General features: G+C 37.2%; 1 protein-coding gene across 6 annotated transcripts in view; it reads left to right on the top strand.

The window, feature by feature from the left end:
• SIPA1L2 (signal induced proliferation associated 1 like 2) overlaps positions 1–24,103 on the top strand; it is a 126,519-nt gene that overhangs the window by 11,185 nt on the left and 91,231 nt on the right. For all 6 annotated transcript variants that reach the window (XM_077175598.1, XM_077175599.1, XM_077175600.1 and 3 more), the window contains exon 2: positions 15,107–15,179. The gene's annotated coding sequence lies outside the window, so the exon portion shown is untranslated. The remainder of the gene's footprint in view (positions 1–15,106; positions 15,180–24,103) is intronic.

Raw genomic sequence — 24,103 nt, forward strand, 5'->3', positions numbered from 1 at the left:
TAACTCATTAGTGAGTTTAAAAAGTCTGTTCATTGGCATTTTATTTTTGGAGCAAGACTAAGCTTTCGAGGGTTATCTCCTGATCTTTTCACTCAACAATATTTTGTTTGCATGACAGAGAAATTTTAGAGAATTTAAAATATATTTTTCATGAAGCTAACTCAAATAAAATTTTGACCTTAACATAAACTGTGTTTCTAGTTCTGAATGCTACACACACAGTGTGACAGAGCAATTGAGAAATGGAAGCTAAAAAGAACATTGCTGAAGCTGATGTGCTTTACAAAATTTTAAGGTGAATATTTGAGAAGAAAGCAAATAGCAAGATGAAACAAAGTTTTTGGAGTAAACACTTATTTCTCAGTATTCAGGAAGTAAGTATTTTCTCTAACTTGTTATGACTTGGACAGAATTATAAAAATATTGTGTCTTCATTTTGTCAAGCTCACTCAAATGGAGTTGAGTAATCTGAGACATGGTTACTCAATGGGAAGGGTACTTAAATTAAACAGAACTCACCAAACCCCCCACACTATTAAGAAAAGTGATTGAGAACTGTTGTTCTGCAGGTTTAAAAGCATTACATTAGCTATACCTAATTTGCTCTTTAGGTATTTTTCAGGCTTTTTTCATGTTCAGCTTGAGCTGGAAAACGTGCATATTCCTTGGGCTGTCCCCTCTTCTATCCTCCCTTTTCTCCTCATGAAGGCAGCATGGCTGTTACCTAAAATCTTATTGGAATGATCACAGAGCACTATCTTGTAATGGTGACTTTTTCAATGTTTAATTTTTATGGCTTTTGCTTGCTATAGTAGTTTTACTCACAGATTTGATCACATACCAGTGTTTCGGATACTTGCACCAAAATAAAAACACAGCTTGCTATGTTTGCTTTGTATTTTTCTATTTCTGCACTGGCTTTTTTTGTTCTTTTAAAGTAGCTTTCAACAAAATTGCAATTAGTTGCCAGTAGCCCAGCTGATTTATAGCAACAACATAAAAATTCTATAGTCGAGCTGACCACAATAAAACCTTGCAGTTATGAGATATTGTGAAACCTAAAATCTGAGCTTCTAATAAAATGTTTATGGCCTTCTACCTTTTTGGCAATAAATTAAAACCCAAGAAATCTGTTTAGAATGCATTTTTTCCTTAAACTGTAATGACATAATTTCTGCTCTAATACTTTTCTCCTCCCACATGGAGTCTTTCATTCTGCAGTAAAAGTTTTCATGCCCTTCACTTGTGCTCTATTCTGTCTCCCACATCCCTCTACTGACTTGCCATTACCCACTTGTGGAACAAAAAATTACTTTTCTTTGCTTAGAAAGCGTAGGCCTGTGGTACAGCTGCACAGCTCACTGAAACCCTGGGTGGTTTACTGTGCCCAAAGGGGCCCAGTGTGTGGTTTATCCCTTTGGAGGCTGGAGGCAGAGCACACCTCCTGGTGAAAGACAGCTGGCTGTCAGCTCCTGGGCACCTTCTGGCTGGGAAGTGTGTGCTCAGATTTGCATCCTACCCACAAGGTTTCCCATTTATTGCTGCCAAGAGGATGTGCTCTCAGCCCCTGAGTAGTCCAACACCACAGGTTGCCACTTGAACATTGGCAAATTGGTGAAATTCCTTTTCCAGATGTGCATTTTAAAATAATGGAGCATGGCATAGAGGAGTAGATGGAGAGTGTTTTTTAGACATAGAGAATGTTCTGTCCTTTCAAACAACTTGGGCTTTAAATAATTTTCTATCTCAGCAGTTAGAGGAAATAAAAACTCTGCAGGAGTTCCAAACACTAGAAAATCTGTATATGGTTCACAAAGGTGGTGGTGGAGGAGGGGGCTGGAGAGGGGTTGTTTATTTAATGGACTTCAAATGCCTGAATACTTTTCAGGATACAAATCTTGTCATTTTTATTTTTTACCCCCCTCTTTAATACCTATAGAACTAGCACCTTTTATCATACAGATGAAGTAATCAAATGAAACAACTATGTGATGTTTGAGTATGGTGGCAATGAAAACCTCTTGAGCTTCTATGTCATCAATATTTTAAATACTTTGACAGAAAAAATTTTGTCTCGTGTAGAATCAGGTTTTTTTCTTATTTTAACATCTTGCCTGAAACATACAATTAGTATATATACTCTGGTAGTTGTTAATAAATTTAATGATAACTCTGATATACTTGACAGAAATAGCTTCACTTTTCTCTTTTCTTCTCTTTTATGTGACTACCATACCACTGGTATGTTTTAATATGATGTTTGTAATCAAAGATGAATGATTTGTGGAACTTCCACTCTGCAAGTACACAGAGAAATGAAGTTAATAAAGATGCCATTATCTTATTAGAAGAGTTGATAACATTAATGTTTAAGAGGCAATAAGGTGTATGGCAATGTTTTCTGGGAAGTTAATATATTAACAACAGTTTCTCTCCACAAACTGATGAGCTGCAGAATAAGTGGATATTTGTGCTTTCAAGGTGCTCTTGAGGGGGGTGAGAAGACCAAGTGAATGAAAACACATGGGAAATATGAAAATGTTAATAATTTATACAAAATGCTCTCAAATTTTGTTAGATTAAAATAATTGTTCATCTGAAAGAAAATAAATCACTTCAAGTTTCATTGTTATACATTAAGCACTAGATTAGATTAATTCAGGTGGTGGGTTTGGGGTTTTTTTCCCTTGTATGAAAAGAATGCCATTCAGTTATTTCCTGACTGCTCTGTGATAATTACAGATGGGAGTGCAGCTCTGTATTTTATGATCATTGATATTTTGAGTAGAATATTTGAGAATTTGGGATTTATACCAAGCACACTGCAAGCTTGCTTTGTATGTCATTTCCCTATATTTTTTTCCAAGAATAGTTTTCCATTATTATATTGTGAGCAGTTTGTAACAAAATGATGGTCTATTTATCTTGTAGTCCACAAGTGAGTAACTACTCTGAATGCCTGAACCTTGCAGCCTTCACAGAACAAAAAAATGTGTCTGAAACTTAACACTGTCTTTTGTGATAGAGGGATATACGAGAAAAAATGAAAAACTTGCAAAGTGAGTCTCTCTTTGTACAGAACTGTCACTGCCCTGCTTGCCTGATACAGATTCTTTTCAGCTGTCACTTTCAGTACAAAGAGGACAAAGCCTGTGCCTGGACTTACTCCCACTGTCTTAGTCTGATTTTTATCTAAAGCAGAGTCTGAGGCCTGCAAGATTATTGACCATTTGTCCCATTGGAGTGCCAAGGTCTAGAATTCTGACCTTTCTGTGTTTTCTAAGTTCATGGTCAGTTTTCAAAGTACGTTTGTTTCAGTAACTAACACTAGATGCTATTTTTCTCATGTGGCAGGGGATAAAAAAATTTCCAAGCAAAAATATTCTGCTCTCTTCATATCCAAAGTATATTAGATAGTATTTTATGTTCCTTTTGTTTCTTTGTTTCTTTTTGCCTATACTTCTTAAATGTAGGTTAACTTGAAAAGACTTTGGTTTTCTGCAGAAAGCAGTTGTGTACCTGATTTTTTTTAAAAGCGTGAGCTGCTTAAAAATCTTACAGGTGATAATCATGATTGAAACAAGAAATCCTGTCCCTTTGTGGGAAGGGAGAAAACATGCTGGGTGATATTTAGGATATTTGTGATACAGGCAAAGTGTGTATACCGGAACTGAACAGTTGTCTTGAGCATGGAAAGAAATAAAACAACAGTAATGATCTTAGGCTGGGGAGCAGGGAAAGCTTTGCCACATGTGAGAGGGGTGAGTGGCTTGGGTGTGTATGCTTGGGTGCCTGTGCACACATCTGAAATGTAGAAAGATAAAGAAGACATAACTATAAGTGACTGTTTCATTGTCTGTTCCACGTGGGCAAAAGAAGCAAAACTCTCAGGTCTGAAACACGGCACTGGTGAGACTTCTGATGGTCTTGGGTTTATAAGTCAGCAGAAGGAGACAATTGATCCTTGGTCTGTGATGTTTATGATTTAGAATTTTTTTTTTTTTTTATTTCTAGATGTCTATTCCTGGTAGAAATCCTGCAGATTTCTATTACTCTTTCATTTTATTGCCCTTTTCAGCATGAAATAAATCATACAACCTTAATGGGTATAAATTGTTATATAAATATGTAATTTTTATTGAGATAAAACTGTGTGGTGGCAAACACAGTTTTGAGGTATTTGTTAATCAATATTTTGCTCCAGTCTTCTTCCTAGGAGCAATTGAAGCTTCCTAATAGAGAGCTTTGTCTTTGTTTAGTTTTGATTCAATGGCTGAGATAAGGACTTGTTTCTAGAACTTCAACAGCCTTGAAAGTTTGTTTCAAGTTAGATTGAATTCCTCTGATTTACTGAATTTTTTAACAGGACTAAAAGCCTGTGCCCACCACAGCATGGCAGACCAATGTGCTGGCTGAATGAGGGAGACTTGGTTTTGAGGCAGATGTGGCGTGGCCTGGTGCCAAAGCTCTGCTCAACCTTTAGTAGGTGGCAGAATGCCTGTAATTAATGTTTGGGGGGGGGAAATTAAAATTTGTGGCTTAAAAAACACACATTGAGAGAATGTGTTGTTCTCTTTGTATAAATGTGGTAATTAATTTTCTTTTACAGAAAAATTATTTGAATATATTGCTATTATCCGAATGAGGCTCCTAGTTTTATATTTTATTTTGATTTTCTTAAATAAATGTGTCCAAAATCTGCTTACTGTTGGTTTATTTAGGCATAGATTAGGTTGTATGTGAATTGTGTTGAAATCTGTTAAATCTTAACTGGTGGATTTTAAGTTTAAGAGTGTAAATGTCTTTTTTTAACACTGTCTTTATTTCTTTGATGTGTACTGTTATCTAAACCATGTAATTGTGTATAGAAATATGGGGAGAGGATTTGTCTTCTGGCCAACTTTTTTTTGTTCACTGCTGTCATAGGTGGCTATTACTCCCATTTCTCAAATACTGAATATCTGTAACTACTCCACAGTGAAGTGCATTTGTCTAAGTTCAGAAGCAGATGGCCATTTTAAATACACAAACCCAGGGTCTATCCTACTGAAGGAGAAAAAACTACTGTATGTGGCACATGGAGAAGTGAAAATTTCATCCCTGGTAATTATTCAATAATTCAGATATGTTGTAATTTTTTTCCCCAGGCAGTAAAATCTAAAAAAATTCCAGAAAAACACTGCTTTCACATATTTCTGGTGCAGCAAACAAACCTGACTCCTAGCAATTTTTTTACAGGAATCATGCTATCCATGCCTCTCTTCATCTCTCTTCTTGTGCAATAGTGCCTTTGGGAGGCTTCTGGTTTGATTGGCAGGCTGGCATATTTAGGCATGTCTGAAATACAAACTGTGGTTTTTGTTCAGAACTGTACAAACTGTGCCATATTTGAAATAAGTTACTGAAGTCTCATCTGCAAGAACAATGACCTTACAAATTTAAACTGGAAAACTTGTACAATCAAAATTCTCTGGTGGTTTTTTGTAATAGAAGAGAAAAAGTATCTGTCAAATATAAATGGAAAAGGAATCAAAATGATGTAATCTTGACCAGAGACTAAGCTAAAGTTTTTACTTAACTTTGGTTTTGCCATTCAGTAAAGAAAAAAGTTCTGGGAAATAGCTGTAGAGGTGGTAATTGTAATTGCCCACATTTGAAATGCTTTGTGAAGGAGACTTCACCAATGCCTGGGGGGATGAGAATGGAGAGGGAGAGAAACACAACAAAACAAAAAAGCCCAAACAAAACCAACAGCTTCCTCTGCCCCCCAACAGGTTATATCAATTATTTATTAAGTAACAGGTCAGGAACTTTGGATGAGTGAAAGGGTGGTGAACAAAAAAAGGAAAACTTCTTTTTTGGTCATGCAAACAGAGTATACCCTACCTGGGCTGTAGTGTAAGTATATTGGGCTCTAGTTGCAATGGGAATCCAAAATATAGTGAAAATGTTTCCTTAGTCAAAAGTAATCAAAGAAGAATTAATTTGTAATTTTTAGAGCATGTAAAGATCTATGGTCCCATTCCCAGTTCCCAAAAATGTTTATTCAAATCAAAGTTGTTACATAAAATTTATGCTTTAATGGGCTTCCATTTTTTTTAATATGAGGCAGCTACCATATCCTGAAACATCTGGTGTTACAACCTTCAAAAAAGGTGTTTTTTCCAGTTCACTTAATGGGTGAAATGATTTTAGTCTATGGCAAGCTTTCTTTGACTTCTGTGGAATTAGACTAAATGTGTACCCAAAAATCTGTCACCGAATTCTGCTCATCTATGGATACAGATGAAAGTTATTTGGGATGCTGAAGGTTTTGGGCTGGTTCCAAATTAGCCCCACTTGACCTAAGAGGGGTAATGTTCTTGTTACAGCATGTCATAGTGTACATACCAGCTCAGGTCTTGGTATACATTGAAAGGATCTCTGTTAATTCTTTCTCTTCTGTTGTGTATTTGCCTTGTCTATTCCTCTTCATTTTGTGTTGTTTGTGTTTAATCTGGCCTAAACACCGTGTTATGAGTGTTGACTATGAAAAGCAATGGTAGTAAACTATAAGACTCATATTCTTGGAATGAATTTGATGACCAATTATGCTATTTTTGCCTCTGATAGTCTGAGGGAAATGGGAGACATTCAAATGCAGTTCTGGGCATTGTCAGTCTTTTCAGTGCTGTTTCAGAGTTAAGGCTGGGAGAGGATTCCAGAATTTTGAATAGGATTTTCAATCAAATGCATGGGTTCAGTGTGTAAGGAATACACTATGAGGCTATAATTGAATGAAGAATTAATTTCCAAATTCTGCAAACTACTTTGTTGACATTACTGGGTATTTCAGTAGGAGAGCTGGATGAAATGTTAAAGATCTTGATTTATGCTAAATATCTAATTTTGGTCCCTGCATTTCAAGAGGGATGTTGAGAAACTGAAGAGCACCAAGAAGGGGTCAAAGGGCCTTGCTTGGAGCAGATGAGATGGCAGGAGAAGCTGACAGAGCTTGGCTTGCTCACTCTGACAAAGCAGCAGCTCCTGAGTAACCTAAGGGTATCCCATAGCTGCTTGAGAGTAGTTCCACAAAAGGATAGAGGTGGATTTTTAACACTGTCCCCAGACTGGCCCCAAACTCCGGTATGGTGTGTTCGGGTCAGAGGGAGGAAGCACACTGCCAGGAGGCCAGTACAGGCCCAGGACACACTGCCTTGGAGACATGGCTGGATTTTCCATCCCTGGAGATCTTGAAGACTCAGCAAGACCTGGCCATGCCTCACCATTTCCATTCTGATGAGAGTCCTGCTCTGAGCAGAAGATTGGACTGCATGACTTCCAGAAGTGCCTCCCAGCCACTCCAAAACTTAAGATGATTCGATTTTTGTTCATCCTTTAGCCCTTTTATTACCTCATTCTGAAATGACTGGCTCATGCGTATCTTTGAAAAAGCAAGTGACACTGTGAAAAAGCATATTCTACAAACATGTAGTCATTTACAAATGATATGCACAAAACTCTATTCTTGTTTTTGAGAGACAGTAATAATAAAAAAATTCCTCTCCACTGATTGTATTTGAAAATCATCTTACTTTTCATGCTTGATGAAAACAGAGCTGATAAAGAAATGTTTTGGTTTTTTGCATAGTTCTTAATATGTTACTTTCTACTCAAAAATGACAAAAGAGTATTTTTTCCACCTCAGAGAAATGCCAATGATAAATAAAGTATTAAGCAGACCTATGGAAGCAATATAGAAAAGTATTCATGCTATTTCTGTGAATAGCATTCACAACACTGTGATATAGTTATGGGTTTTTTTCACACCCGTTTTATGACTTGTGAGTAATTTTTGTGTCTTTCCTGCTTTTAAGCTGTTGCTGTAAGTCAGCTGCCATGTTTCACTTATCTTTAATTGAAATAGTCAGGCGCTACCTCATCATCCAGCTGATTTTTTTTTAATCTGCTTTTCTGTGGATGAAGCCAATAACTTCTGCCTTGTTTAGTAACTTTAGTTCCAGGCTGATAATTCTCCTTTATCGTTAATATTTTCAGCATACTTATGTTCATGATATTTCTATTTTTTTGTATTCAGGAGGTATCAAAAGCTCTGCACTGTCTTACTGCTGTACTCTGAAAATGCAGGGAAATTAAGAGCCCCTGTCTCTTTCATTGTGAGGTGTGGTACTCAGTTTTGCTGTGGTTATACCAGACTACTCACATTTAAGGCCTTTATCTCTTCTGTGATTAAGTTTGGCATAATACAAAGTTAAAAATAAAGCAAATCAAACAAAAAAACCCAAACCAACCAACCAAACAAACCCCCCAAACAAACAAAAAAAAAACCAAAAAAAAAACCTAAAAAAAACCCCAACCAAACAAGGAACAAAAGACTATTTGGGCTAAATGTTGAGCTATTCCTGAAAATAGCTATACTATTTAATCTCTCTCATCTATTGTATTTTCTATAATTAGTGGTCCAGTCCTGATATGTGGTGGTGCCAGAATGGATATTGTTTCGTGCTCTCTTTGTGATCTTGCTTATTACATGCTTTTTCTGTGCTGTCAAAATGAGGTATTGCAAAGGGAGAAAAGGATGCCTGGAGCTGAACATTGTTTCATAGGAGAAAAATAAAGGTGGGAATGAAGATGATGTTCACATTATGTATGGGGATAGCAGTGTGTGGAGTGTCATGTTGAAAATACAAATGATAAAGATCAAGCTCTATGTTTATTACCTTTTATTAAAGATACTTACATTCCATATTAATTGCAGATTTATTGCAAGTAAAAAGACATCTATGGAAATGATGGGCATTGTGGGGTGTTCTGTTCATTTCTGACAAAATAACTTTGATGTTAAGCACAGATCCTTTCCCAGTTAAAAAATCAGTTCAGAAGGTAAACCTATCTCAAGCTTACCTTTTCTGTTTTCGTAATAAGGAATGTTCTTTACCTGGGGTTATATTCTAAATGTAGTAGAACTCTTTCAGGTCAGAGCAGGGTTAGTTGATTTTTTGTCATGTTCAGGATGAAGCTATAGTTGCATTTGAGTGTATGTAAGAAAATTCTGATGTCCTAAGGATAGATCTATTTATGCTGCTACTTATATTAGAGAGTTGTGTCAGTTGTGTACATTTGCTGTTCACCTTATGTGTTTCTTAGCCAGGGCTCTTTGTTATCTTTCTCAGAGAAAGGATCATCCAAAATTGCATTTTCTATAAATAATTATTCTCAGCAGTCAATCTGAGACTTAAGCAGACAAAAGATGAATGGAGACTGCTTTTCAAATTAGTGCTGCTGTGTAATTAATTATGCTTAATTAGCAAATCTTTCTTTAAGTATCCACAGTGCAGTGATGTAATTTGTTTTCCCAGGTAACCGATCACAAAATCTGGAAAGCTGCTTTTAACAAACTCCAAGTAATTGCATGTTTCACTGGAAGCGCTTTGATTGAAACAGTGGTGATTTATCTGATGACCCTCAGTCTGTCTTGGGCCCCTCCAATCCTTCCAGCTGGCTTACTGTTGCTTTAAGATAGGAAATGGGTGTTTGGGCAGTGTGCTCACTGGTAAATTAATGTTGTTCCCTGTGCAGCTCAGCTAGAACAGTTTGGAAGTGCATCCACTGGGAAGGCATCCCTCCTTTGCTGCCTGTACAGGGACTAGTGTGTAGAACTAGGAACAGCATTTACTGTGATGGGGAAATATCTGTAATCTGACCTGTAGCTGGTACGGTTCAGCCAGCCTGGATCAAATAAGGTATCCCTTCCTCAGAGAGGCAAATATAAGCTTGTGATAATGTTTTTATATTTTATATAATTTTATATTGTGACAGCATCTGTGATAGGTGTGCTGTGATATTATGTAGTAAAGTTCTCAATTTCCTTTTGAACTGGGTGATATGTGTGGCCTGTAAGATGATTAGTGCCCTCACATGCTTGACTTCTTTAAGAATTTGAGTTTTCCACACACCAGTGGGCAATAGAGAATTACAGCTCTTAGAGAGATGGATGTAATTCTTACTATGGTGGATGTTGGTATTTCTGAAACTGAAAAACAAGTGTACAAACAGAGATGCCATGCATCTTGAATGAACACAAGTTATTTTTCATTGTCCTTGTCCCTTTAATTTAGATCCTTCAAGAAGGATCTGTTGCTAGGGAATTCCATTCTGGGTGTTAAATGGACATTGTAGCATTGTGGGCAGCATTGGTATTAAAATCAACTACCTTGTCAGAAAAGGGAGGAGTTTGGTATTGTTTTTTGTGTTGTTTTGGAGTTTGATTTTTTTTTTTTTTTTGGTCAAAGGTATCTGGAACATTGACCTCTACACATTTATCTGGGCAGCAAAAAATTGAGAATGAACTTATGGATTTAGAAGGAAAGCCCAGTTTACAAGTCAACGTGTAAAATAATTGCCGTCTCCAAAGCCAGGGATTTCATAAGTTTTATGGCAATGGTTATTGTATATCTTCTCTTTGTTTCACAGTAAAGCATGCTGCTACTTCCTTAACCTTATTGTTTTCTATTTCTCAGTCTGTATTTCAAAAAGAAGCAGCAAGTTTTCTCCCTGAAATGAATAATTAAAATAGATTTTTTGTATGAAACACCTGCACAGTAGGAAGTGAAACAGAACTTTTTAGCTCTCACTGTTTTATGGCAAGATTTCTGTTCCCTTTCCTTCCTGTAAACAACAGGAGTCACTTAGAGAGTGGGAAATAAGCTATTTACAGGATATTTTCTGTATGAAAGGAAGGAAAAGGCCTTTCCAGAGATCAGTCTATTGTGTTGGGAATATGGAAAGTTATATGTAGTTCAATTGAGTTTAGTACTTGGAGAGGAAATACATGGCGAAATACATGCAATCACTTCAGTCTTGCCCCTTTAAAGTGCTAGATGCCCCCATTAGCTGCTGAAATCAAAGCAGGAGGTAGGACATGGAGTGCTGTGGTTTGATCCCAAATCCTTTGTGTAACCTGTGATCACTGTAAGAACTAGATCAGAGAGAGACTACACTAAGAGCTGATGCAGTATGGCTTTTATTTATAAACAAGCAGTTTTGATACTTGTACTTTTAGATAGATGTTCAAGTTACTTTTGCACATCTGGTTTTGATCTCTTTGAAGTACAGTTGTCTTTGCTGGACAAGGGTCATAATTGGATTTTTCATGGAAGTGATGGTTTCCAATGTACTCATAGAGTGTATATATTTTGAAAGTTCTGCTTCCCATATGAAATATATTCACTAAATTCTGGTGTGAACCTGGCAGTCTTATAAAAGATTGCCTGGCCTGTGTTATAAAATTAATTTGTCTGAATAGCTATTTGATTTTCATTTATCTTGTGTAGCACCAGCAAGAGTCTTTATCACCAGTAAGAATTGTGGATGAGGTATTTAACTCTAAACTCTGCCTAAGTATTATGGAATAATATAGCTTTCTTGAAATCTTGGGTGTATAAGATGATAGGACTGACAATAGCTTTGCCAATAAAATTGAGTAGGTAGAGGAAAATCTTGTCATTGATTGTATCACTTTTATCTGCAGTTCTTGTACTTAAGTCATACTTGAAAATGGAAATGTATTGTATCAGTTTTTGTCATTTCTTTTGCTCTATATATTAAGTTCAAGATTCTTAGTACTTGAATATCATGAAAAGGCAGTTGTAAGTATGGGAAAGAAGAAAGTAAAAAATCTTGTTTGCTTAATAGATGCTGAACTCCACTTTTTCAAAAGGGGTACTTAAATACAAAAAGCTTTAATAGCAGTATTAGCTGTTAAAGAAATGATGTTTTTTTCCTTGTGTGATGGGTCCAGTTCCTCACACAGAAATCCTGATGTCTGGGTATTTCAGCCTAGGTTGGCAAATAAGGTTGCAGTATGTGCATCTGTGTTTGTAAAAGGCAGCTGAGAGTGGTGTATCTTCTGGCATGTCTTGGTGATAGGAGAATGTGCCCAACAGAAGAAAAAGAATCCTTTGCTGCCTGTATTTGGATTTCTGTTCTTCTGGGCCAGAATTGACAGTCTGCTTGTTTGCTTTCTTTCTGTAGTTTTCTAATTCTTTGTTCAAGGCAGGGGCTTGAACAAACAAAGCCTCTTATTACCAAAAGGGCTCCTGCAGTCATGTATGAGACTTGGTCTAGGTGTAGAGGGACGTGTAAAGTTTCTTCTTGAAAGTTTGGAGTGCTGAAGACACCAATGTCGTCGTATCCCACAGCTGAGAACAAGTGACTTGACAAGGCATTAGCTAGCCTTTGTGGTCCTTCATGGAATTTATTTTTTAAATTGGATATCCCACCAAAAATGCAGCTCCAACAATGTAAATTGAGTGTGTGCAGGGTACATTGGACTCCCTGGGTAGATTGACTGTGTCAGGTTGATACTCTGGACATACTGAACATGCTGTGGAGCTTATCTCAGCAGTGACCATCTGTACAGTGTTTTGGAGCACTAAGAAACTGCTTGGAACTAGGCTTTCCCGATGAGGATCCTGCCTCTTTGCCCATTCTTTCTGGAATGAATTTCTTCTAAATAGACAAAACTTTTTGGGTAAAGAAAGAAAACTTGCCCAGGGAAAATTAGAGCTTGTACTGATATTATTCTGTCTTTCTGCTTTTCCTATAACAGAAAAAAAAATAGGAATAGAAAATATTAAAAGATTGGGACATAAATAATACTACATATTCATGCAGAAAAATACTTTTTTTGCAGTTGAAAATTAGGTGCAGTATATGGCAAACCACAGTTGGGAATGTCTGACTTTTTGCCAAACAGGGCTACTAACAAGGATTGACTTTCCTATGCAGAAATTATTTCTGCCTGCATTTCAGTATCTTTCAGTGTGAATTCTTCTTTGCCTTCTCTTTGGCCAACTTGACTTCCTTGGTGACAATTCCTGTAGAAACAAGGGACTGGTTTTCAATTCCAGTGGACATTCAGATAAAGATTAAGAAACCAACAAATGAAATCCATTATTGCATCCTGGAGAATAAAGCAACCCACATTATAACTCCATGAGCAATAAAAGATGACAAACAGATCTGTGATAATCACCTACTCTGCAGCGGCTTTATGATGTCCAATACTACAAATAAGTGTTGAAGTACATGAAAGAAAATAGGCATATCATAATTTCTGATTTGTAATTTGTTACTTTATGTGAGTTTAAAGGAACCTACATTACTTGAAAATTTGAGGTTATTTTCCATTTGTAGACCTTAATGAATGTGGGGGCAAGATGTTATAAAGAAAACTTTTGAATACTGGTGAAATAATAAGTTATTTTTGGAATAGATAACATTTTTCTTCTCAATTCTTAAATTCTTTTCCTGATTCAGTGTTCTGTATAAGAACTTTGGATTAAAGAAAAAATTAGTATGTGGACAAGGCCTGATGTTTTCCCATTTGGCTGCCTCACAAAAGAGCAACGTAATCCTCTAAATCCTACTTTACTCTAAGGATCAATTGATTCCACTTTCTCCTTCAATAAATGGACAATTTAAAAATTTTCTTTGAGACAGACATTTTGAAGCTTGCTTTTTTCCAGTGATTTGGATATAGGATTACTTTTTTATTTTTGTGAGAAAGACAATGCTAATAATTATAATCTTCTCCTAACTTTATTTAAAGAAAACTGGAAGCAGTTTCTGTTGGAAAATGGACCAGACTCCTAAGCCATTCTAAAAAAAGACATTTGTTTTAATTTTGCAGTTGCTTTCTTCTCATGTTTTTACTTTTGACTTTCAGTATTTACTATGACTTTAGTTTCAGATTTTACTAGACTGAGGTTTATCTGAGAAATTTGTTTTCATCAGGTGTAATTTTTAGGTTAGGAATGAGAAATTTCTGTTTAATATCTTGGGGTTTTTAATTGTGTCTTCTGTTGGCAAACAGATTAGTTACCTGATGATGCTGGTCAACACTACTACTGATAGAGTTTAGGGATTTTTTTAGCTTTTCTATGAGAACTGCACTAGCCAAGGTGGTTGCTCAAGTTTTAGGTTGTAACTGCACCAGGAGTTGGGTTTTTTGTTTTTGCTAGTGTGAGCATACTGGTGAAAGTAGATTTAAGGGGTTGCATAGTTTTGACTAGACCTAGAATGAGGATAACAGTAAACTGTCCTGCATTCCATCTGTATGGGCTTTTTGTTTGTTTGTGTTACTGGTGTCTATAATACCTAGATATGCAGCTGACGTAGGATTTTGAGGCTTTGTGTTCTTTTCCATTGTATGCACTATTCTGTAAAATACCTATTAGAATTATTTTTGTCCCTATGGTGGTGATTTAGTACAGGAAATAACATCTGTTCCTGCTGTGTGTGTGTTCTTTTTCCTTTCTTTCAGTATGAATATAACATTGTGTATTTTCAAGCCAGATTTTACTGTCTGAGATCATGGTAAAACTAACTCCTTTTGAAACTTTGTTGGCTCTGATATAAAATAGACAAATCGCCTTGCTGATGGTTTTGTGATTTCTTTCTCTAACGTCTATCAGACAGACCTAGCTAAAATATTTTTATTTTACATATGCTTTTATTTTCCTTTGTTCAGAAGCAAATATAAAATTGTCAAATGTAAATTTTGCAGTGTTAGATAATTTCTTGGCTGTAAGTCGTCCCACAGAATCTCAGAGCATGTTTCTAAACCTTCTGGATCAACTCACTACTCTTTTCTCTCAAAACATTTTATGGTACTTCATGACTTTTCCTCATCCCTGTAATTGAAAATATTATTAGGCTACTTGCATTTTGCAGTACAGTTATAGGAATAGCTGTGGGCCCTTTATCATAACCTTTGAAGCAGAGCCATAATAAAACAGTCTGATGGTTCAGCACCTACTGGCTCATGACCCTTTGCCCTAGCAACGGTTTTTTTCCAGTTATTGCCAGGAACTTGCACAGATAACACCTTTAAATTCTTTGTTGCAACACATGCATATGAAACTATGCTGATTTTTAAAGCCAGTGAGTTGTTCTTGATATTTTATTTCCATGTAGAAATTAGTAGATTTTAATTTTACACTAATGTTTATTGAAGGTTTTTTTTTAACTTATCCCTTAATATCATAAGGGGACATGTTCACCCAAAACAAAAACCAACAAATCTTTCTCATTTGACTTGCAGGTATCTCCATTTTGTTGATATCAGAAAAAGAGTGACTGAAGTTGGCATCCTTTGTGAACCCTTCTAGCCAAAGGTAAGCCAAATTTCTAGCTGATGGCAAATATGTTTTTACTATGCTTGTAGTACTTCTAAATAAAAATGCAATTGTGCTGTTTTCTTGATGTTTGACATCTCACAGATGGTATTTCCTTGGGATACCTAAAGCACCCTAAAAACCCCTAAGATAATAATTTATGTGGCTGGGTGTACAAGTGAATAAAGAATCACAGAATGCTTTGGGTTGGAAGGGACTTTAAGATCATTTCATTCCTACCTCCCTGTCATAGGCAGGACACTTTCCACTGCCTCCATTCAACCTGGTCTTTCACAGCTTCTCAGGATGATCTGTTCCAGTGTTTCACCACCCTCACAGTACAGGATTTCTTCTTAATATCCAATTTAAACCCACCCTCTTTCAGTTTGAAGCCATTCCCCCTTGTCCTATCACTGCATGCCCTTGTATAATGTCCCTCTCTGGCACTCTTGTAACCCCCTTTGCCTAGTGGAAGGCTGCTGTAAGGTGTCCCCTGTCTTCAGGCTGAACAAAACCTGTCTCTAGAGAAAGTTCAGCCTTTTTTTTTGAAATCTGTAACTTGGCAGATTGCCTCTCATTAATATTGAAGTGTAGGATACAATCAATACTATACAGCTGTTACTATACAGAAGGATTATTGTGTTCTGTAATGCATCAGAGAAGCCAAATTCCTATCTCTACAAACTCCTTGATCTAGCTCAACTGGATTGGTTTTAGTTCTGGGATATGGCTCAGGCTTAGAAATACTTCATGTTGGCTGAACACACTCTATCATCTGAAGACATTCAGTGTAGTAGTTTTGTTTCTATCTTATTTCTGACACCACTAAAACTTTTAACTTTCATTTCCAACTACATATTGTTTCAAGGAGGAAAAAATTCTGAAACAAGAATTTTAAAAAGTTTTATCTTAAATTCATTATGCATTCAAAGATTTGTATGAAGTAAGATAATTGTTTTTTGTCAACCTATTCAAAGAATCATAGATTTAGGAGAGTCTGAATAATTGATCTTCCTTGCCATGTTTGCCACATGCTTTGATGGAGGAGAAAAGATTGAACTTTGTGTTCAGCCACCTGAGCCCCTCAGCCCTCCGTGTGCTGCAGCAGTTAAACTAGGTGGATGCTCAATATCTGTGTTGTTGTTTATCAGATTTTAAGTGGCTCCCTTTGCTCACATCAGGTTAATAGTTTTTTTCCCTCTTCTCATCTGAGACTCCATTTTTTCAATAAATGGTCAGTTCTGTTATACACAATAATATCACAAGACTCCTGTGTTACTGAGCCTGATGAAGCTCTGCTTTATTAATGGCAGAGTAGAACATATCTCTGAAAATCTTACCTACTACTTTTCATATAAACAATGTGTTTGACTTTGGAAATAGTCAGACTTCGAGGACAATATTGTAGCATATTTTGCATTGTGTGTTGTCAATAATATCTTCATCTGAATAATGCTAATGTAGTGAAAGAGAACGCTAGTATTTCTAGTCTAGAATTGTGTGCTAACCACTTTTTTATTGCATTTGCTTTATCTTTTGGCTGTGAAGTTGACCAATGCGTAGTAGATGTTTAAAGAAATCTGGAAGAACCTGAAAAATATAATTTGTATATTTGGCCCTCTTTTTGTGGCTTAGGGTAGTAGTAGGTATAATATAATAATGCTGCAAAAAGAATGATGGTTGCTGATGTCTAATAAGGTGCATTGCTTTTCTTTCATAATTTGAAAAGTATTTAACACAAAGAGTATTGCTGTTTAAGCTAGGAGAAGAAACTTGTGGTTTGCTCACCCCTGAAATAAATACACATCAGTTTTTTTGTGGTTTTTTGTTGTTGTTGTTGCTTTTTGTGTTTTTTCTTTTTTTTTTTTGATTTTTGTTCCATATAATCCAGACAAAATCTTTATGCCAAAATAGTTCTTTTGATGTATTTTGCAATTATGGTAGCAGTGGTACTGATTAGCAGGTTTGATAATCCAGACCTTGAAATGTGTAATTTTGTCGACCATAAAAATTTATTTGCTCTTTCTTATCATAAGTACAGGCATAAGAAGATGGGAAATTATTTTAGTTGTAGAAAACTGATAGTGGTTTTATTTCCCAAGTTAAATAGTTAACCATTTATTGAAGAATGGTAACACTAAAAAGTAAAACATGTTTGAAGTTTCTCTTTAAGAGGCATTCTAAAATTGGTTACACAAAACTAAATGTTTGAAAAGTGCTTACAATTTCAATAATTTTAAAAGGAATTTGAATTGCTCACATGAGGTTGTTCAGCTGTTGCAACTGCACAGCTGCCTACGTTACACTGTAGAGGTACTTTTAAGGCAGAGGAACAGATAATAAAATTCAAGGGTGTGCATCCATGTAGAATATACACATGTCAGATTCAAGTGATAAACTTATTACATTTGCCTACGTCATCATCAGCTTTGTGGGTGATGTTTTCATTGGGAGGATGTGTCCAAATATATGATGTAGATATAGAATCAGTAAGCCTAAATGCAGCATTTAGTCTTAGTTTTGCATCCAGTAGCATGTTTCCTTTTCATAATAATAAATAAATTTAAAACTAAACCCACTCCTCTTTGCCTCCAGTACTGATAGACTGAACTCTACTAGCTACTGAGGCACTACTATTTCTGTAATAATTTTGATAGTTATTTCATAGGGACATGTGTACATGAGGCAACCAATCCAAACTTATAGTTTGGTATTTTGGAAGTATTTTTGTGATCTGGGAATGAACTGGCATCTAAAGGCTTACATGTTTATGTGAGTTAATGAAAACATCATCTATTGAGTTTGTGTATGTTGGTAATTGTGATATGGGCATAGATAGGACAATGTAGTTTGGGCATAAACATACCATTTATTCAGAAACTAATGCAAACAAAAAATGCGTAGCAGTAAATTTGGCCTGATAATATATGTATGGCATGATATAACTTTTTCACAGAAAACATGGTGTGCATTTGGTGCAAAGGAAATTGTTTTCAGAGGCTAAACTATATTAGAAAAATCAGAGAATTGCTGAAATATAGAGGCACCTCTTGAGATCACATAGTCAACCATCCCTGCTTACAGGTCAAGGCCAGCTGGATTTTAAATATCTTCAAGTGTGGAAACTCCACAACCTGTCTGGGCAACCTCTTCTGTTGTCTGACTTTCACAGTCAAAGGGCATTTTCCTATGTTTAGGTGGAGTTTCATGTGTTTCCTGTCTTATTTCCCTTTATCCTGGCACTGAACACCCATGAGCAGAGTCTGGCTGCCTTTCATGCCCCCAGTTAGGCACTGGGGAGATCCTCTCTGAGCTTTCTCTTCTTCAGGATGAGCAGCCCCAGCCCCCTCAGCCATTCCTCACATGAAAGATGCTTCAATCCCTCAGTCATTTTAGTGACACTTCTCTGGATTTGTCCCTATACTTCTGTGTCATTCTTGTACTGGGGGAGTACAGAACACAATACTCCAGATGGGATGAGGGACTGATGATGGAATTTTAGCTCTAACCAGTAAGTGAAAAATAACTAGCTAGGAATGCTGATAGGCATGTACCATTTTTGTCAATAGCAATATAATATATTCAGTAATTCTGCATGGTGTTTGATGTCTCAAATACACCTTTTCAATCTCCAAATTGTTGTTCTTTATTTCCTCTGTAAGAAGAATTAAAATATACTTAGGTATAAATAAAATATCAAGCTGCTTTATCTTACAAGGTGTGTGTGCTTCAGTTTTGGAATGGCCCTTAGTCTTAATAGCTCTGCCACCTGAGTGGAAAGGTTGTAGGGTAAGTGAACCAATGTTTTGCTTAAAAGTTATTGGGTCACATACTACAAAATACTAGTAATTCTATGGGTTGTTTGTTTGTGTTGGTAAAATAATACCAATCTGCAGAGTTGGTCTTTCCAGTCTGGTTCCCTTCTGCCTGCCACAAATGTGGCAGGACTGATCAGTTCAGGGAGAGGGCTATTTTGGTTCCTAAAGGCAGTGAGCCAAAAAAATATCTATGCTATGTTATGTCTCTGTGCCCTGTGCTACACAAAGTTTGTGGTTCTGGAAAGATTTATTAGTTTGTTTGGATCTTCCCATTTAGCTTACTGGAGCTTGGAAAGAAGTAGGACTCTCTCACCTCTTCAAATGCTATATCCCTCTAAATAATACAGAGATAACAGTAAGAAAAAGCATTAGTGTGGTCCTCCAAAATAGAAGTCAAGGTAAAATAACATGCATGGTAACAAAATGGCAGAGCTTACTAACATGCATTCTGGGTTCGCTGTTTTGGAGAGAGAATAGGGGGGAAAAAAGAAGGACTGTTGGCAGGTTGGTTAGGATAGTTAGCACCAGAACTGACTGAAGAGGGATGAATCTTAGAAGGGGAAGAGATGGCTAATTTAAAAAAAATGGGAGAAGCTAGTGTTAAACTTTCTTTCCCTAGGCCTCAGCAAAAGTAGTATTTATTTTTTCTTTGAGGAAGAGGCTGATGTACCACTAGTGCTAACTAAACAGATGTAAAAAAAACAAAAAAAAAGCCTTAATAAACAAATAAAAAGAGTTGAAAGGAAGTTGTTGGGAGGGAGCGAGGAAAGGATGCAAACCATCCTGATTCCTTAAATAATGTAATCTAATTTATTTCAGTAAAATGCTGTGGTATTATTGTTTTATACAAAGTGAAAGCCTAACAGAAAATTATCTTAATTGAAATCCTTTGTTTCTGGCTCATGCAGAAAAAGGCTTCTAATAAAATATTCAAAATAATTAAGAATTAATGCAAATACTTTTGAAGATAAACTGCAGAATGGGTCAAAAACATGTCCTATGAGCTTGTGTCCTGGTTCAGAGCAAACCTGGGAGAGAATCCCCAGAGGGGCTCCGGTAGGAAAGCAGATTCAATCAACCCCTCTCCACAACCAGTCCGGGAGAAACTACCTCCTTGGAGAAAGGTGGAAAAAAACTGTTTATTAAATAATAAAACCTAACCAATATTAAAAAATAAAACCCCTTGCCACTCCAAAAGAGATGACAAACTGAGAAAGTCCCCTCCCCAGGTTGCAGCTGAGCTCACTCAGTCTCTGATCAGGCCCTGCGGTGCTGGAAATGTCGCAGGCCAGGCCTGGCCCAGTGGGCCACAAGTGGAGCTGCTGGTGCTCCCCTGGGTGTTCAGTCCAGAGCAGGTTTCAAGAGGTCCAAAGAAAAGGGAAAAAAGGAAAAAAAACCCCACAGTCCAGGGAACTTCTTTGCCTCAGCTAGCTAAACTAACTAAAAGCAAAGGAGAGCTCTGTCCCGCTGTCTGTCCATCCGTAGACAACAGAGTCAGGAGCAGGAATGTGTAGGAGGAGTGCAGTGTCTGAAAAAAACTGCTGCTTCTTCTCTCCCCCCTTCACTCTCTGGAACAAGGCTTAAAGGTGCAAAACTTATTATTCAGCATTAACAGAACAAGGCGACTGGGATAAAAGCATCATATAGTCAACCCAGGACAGCTTGTTTTTGGTTACTACTAGAACTGTGCAGGATAAGTGATAAAGTTGGAAAAAAGGGTTATGCATATGTGAAGGAGAGACTCCTCAGAGAAAATTGGAGAAATAGAACATGGAACAACATGGGAAAACAAGAAATGAAAAAATTCAAAAATTTGAAAACGGTTCCGGGAGACCCAAAACCATTCTGGAATTAAAGTTGGTGAAGGATGTGAAGGGCAATGAAAAACCTGTTGCAAGTACATAAGGAGTGGAAAGATGCTAGGGAAGATGTGAGCCCACTGGTAGTGGGGTAGGGGATCTACAACAGACAGAAAAGACTGAAGTGTTCAACACAGTTTCCACTTGCGTCTTCCCTGGTAAAGGCTGGCCTTCTGAAATCCCAGATAGTGTGGAGCAAGGAGGACTTAGCCTCAGTGGAGAGTTATTAAATTAAGGGATATTTAAACAAACTGAGTATAAAGAAGTCCATGGGACTTGATAGAATGCACCTATGGAGATGACCGATGTCAGTGTGAGAGCACTCGATTTCTTCAAAAGGTCATGTAATTTGGAGAGGTTACTGAGGACTGGAGAAAAGTCTACAGAGAGTCTGGGGAAGTACAAATAAGCCTTGCTTGTGCCTGTGAGGGTGATAGGACAAGTCATCTTGGAAGGTATTTCCAGATGCATGAATAGCTGGGAGTAGTGAGCATGAATTGAAGCATGGAAAATCCTACTTAACCCACCTGATACCCTTGTATGATGAAATGACTGGGTTGGTGGATGAGGGGAGATGGCCTTGATAGATGGACAGTGAAATAGACTGAAAGCTGGCTGAACTGCCAGATTTAGAGGGTTTTGATCAGCAGCACTAGCTCCAGTGGGAGGCCAGTAGTGTACCCTGGGGACTGATACTGGGTTCAACACTGTTTAATGTCTTTGTTCAGTGACCCTGTTGCTGGGACTGAGCACACCCTCTGCAAATTTCCTGATGATACAAAACCAGGAGGAGTGTTTGATATCCCAGGTTGCTGGGCTGCCATCCAGAGGGCCCTCAGCAAGATGAAGAGTGCGCAGAGGAGAACATTCCTAATTCAAAAAAGGACAATGCCAATTCCTGCAGCTGGGGAGAAATGACCCCAAGAGCCAGCACATACTGGAGGTCAGCCACCTGCAAACAGCACTGCAGAAAAGGACCTAGAGGTCTGGGAGGACAGCAAGCAGGACACAAGCCAGCAAAGTGTCCTTGTGGCAGCACTGGTGAGGCCACACCTGGAATACTGTGTGCAGTTCTGGGTTTCCTGGTACAAGAGAGATAAGGATATATTGGAGAGCATCCAGTGCAGGCCAGAGAAGGTTAAGGGACTGGAGCGTTTTTCATACAGTGAGATGCTGAGTGAGCTGGAAGTGTTTGGCCTAGAGAATCAGAGGGAACTCATCAGTGTATAAATTCTTGGAGGAGAGTGAAAGGAGGATGGAACCATGCTCTTTTCAATGGTGCCCAGTGACAGGTTAAGAGGCCAGAGTGTAATTTGAAATACGTGAAATTCCATCTGAACATAAGAAAAGGCTTCTACTATGAGGGGTTGGGCTCTGGAACTGTTTTACAGGGAAGGTGGTGTCTCCATCCTTGAAGATATTTAAAACCTGGCTGGACATGGTTTCTATCTAATGGTTTCTAGCTAATCTATCTGACCCAGTCTGAGCAGGGGGTTGGGGTAGAAAATCTCCAGTAGTCTACCTCAAAGACTCTGTGTGATTCTGGGAACGCGGGTGAAGGGAAGAAGCTGATGTATATTTTTCAAGCAGAAAAATGCTGGAATGCATTGATAAATTCCATTAATTAAAAGATGAAGTCAAGGTCACCTGCAGCTCTTTCTTAATCGAGTTGTAGGGAAAATGCTCAGGTCGTTCATTCCTTGCTTAGTGAGCTTAGGTAGCAGGGCAATAGACATCAGAATATTTTTCAGGCTCAGTTAATTAAGAGGGGAGAAGATTTAATGAGGTTTTAGAAGATTTTTCAGGGTCAAAATTGATTGTCTAAGAAATCTATGAGAGCTTTGAATTATGTGAAACTGGCTGTGCTGTAATATTTTTTACCCTGTCTATGCAAGGCCTAAGCTTTTGTTTTCAGTAAATTTTAGTCTTAAAATATTGAAAATATGATACAGATGACCTCTTGTTATATTTGATCTTCTCTTGGGTAGCCTGTCACATCCACTCCTATCTAAAAAAATGCAGACAGCTTAAAATAATCTCTTGCAGGCTGACCTGGTCTGGTTATTAACCAGCACACTCTGAGCCCTGTCTGTTTGCAAAGTTGAGGGGGGAGGAGGGGGCAAGAGGCAAGGAAGCATCTAGTTTCAAAAATAGAAACCCCACAAGTACTCTTAATTATCTTTTATGGTCCTCTAAAAAGCTATTCATTTGCTGTGAATATCATTCAAATACTTCGTAGTTCTTAGCTGTTAGGCTTTTTTTCTTTTTGCAATTTTTTCTTTTGTTTTGCCATCTCATTTTAGCCATTTAGCCTAGTAACCTGATTTGCTGCCTTGTCAAATTCTTCCCTGTGAATGGAGTGTGTACTTTGTCTTGCATGGCAGCCTGTGAGGAGAGGGAAGGAGGAATACAAACTTTTCCCAGGTCCTCCACTTCATCTAGTGTCTGCTTGTATACAGTTTCTCTTTTATCTTACTGCAAATAGGAGAAAGTGAAATGGATGGAAAGAAATAATACTTTAAAAATAAACAAAAAAGAAAAACATTATTCCTGAAATGTCTTAAGTTTTTTTGGTCATACTTAAGACCAGTTCCATTAACTGCTTTGGCCAGCTTCAGGAAGGGCAGGGCAACATGCCATCAAATGCTGAAGACCAAAGTCCACTGCAGCAAAATTTTCTCAAAAATAGAAACTAAATTTGTAAACATTTTTTGAAGGGGTTATTTCTAAGAGGGATGGGAACACATATTTCCATTTCATGTACTGTTTGTTAAGCCTATATTCTAACTTCTTAGAAGAAAAGAGAAGTTGAGATATTTCTGTATGTGACATTCTTCCTTTTGTCATTTGTCTTTTGGAGATTACAGAAAAGTGATCTTTGTTATTGTTAATGATGATAACAGTTAATTATGTTTGGGTGAGTGACAGATTAGATAGACTATTTCTACTTTGCCTTTCTTTATTTTTCAGTTGGCTCCAAATCACCATTCACAGATATTTACTTAACTTCTCCTACTTAGGGATTGATGTTATTGCTGTATCACATTTAGAAACCAGATACAAAGAATGTGACTTTGATTTTTGGCTCTATTTTCATCTTTCCTTAAAGTAGGATTTTAAATTTTTTTTTAAGAGCAGAATGTTTAGAATTTCTTTCTGTGCATTTTTGGAATTTAGAATACACCTGCAAATAGATTTATTTGGGTTCTTTTTTGTCTATTTTGTTCTCTTTGGCAAACCTTTTTAG

The sequence above is a fragment of the Agelaius phoeniceus genome, chromosome 3 (assembly GCF_051311805.1).
Source record: "Agelaius phoeniceus isolate bAgePho1 chromosome 3, bAgePho1.hap1, whole genome shotgun sequence".
In the NCBI taxonomy this organism is placed as follows: domain Eukaryota; kingdom Metazoa; phylum Chordata; class Aves; order Passeriformes; family Icteridae; genus Agelaius; species Agelaius phoeniceus.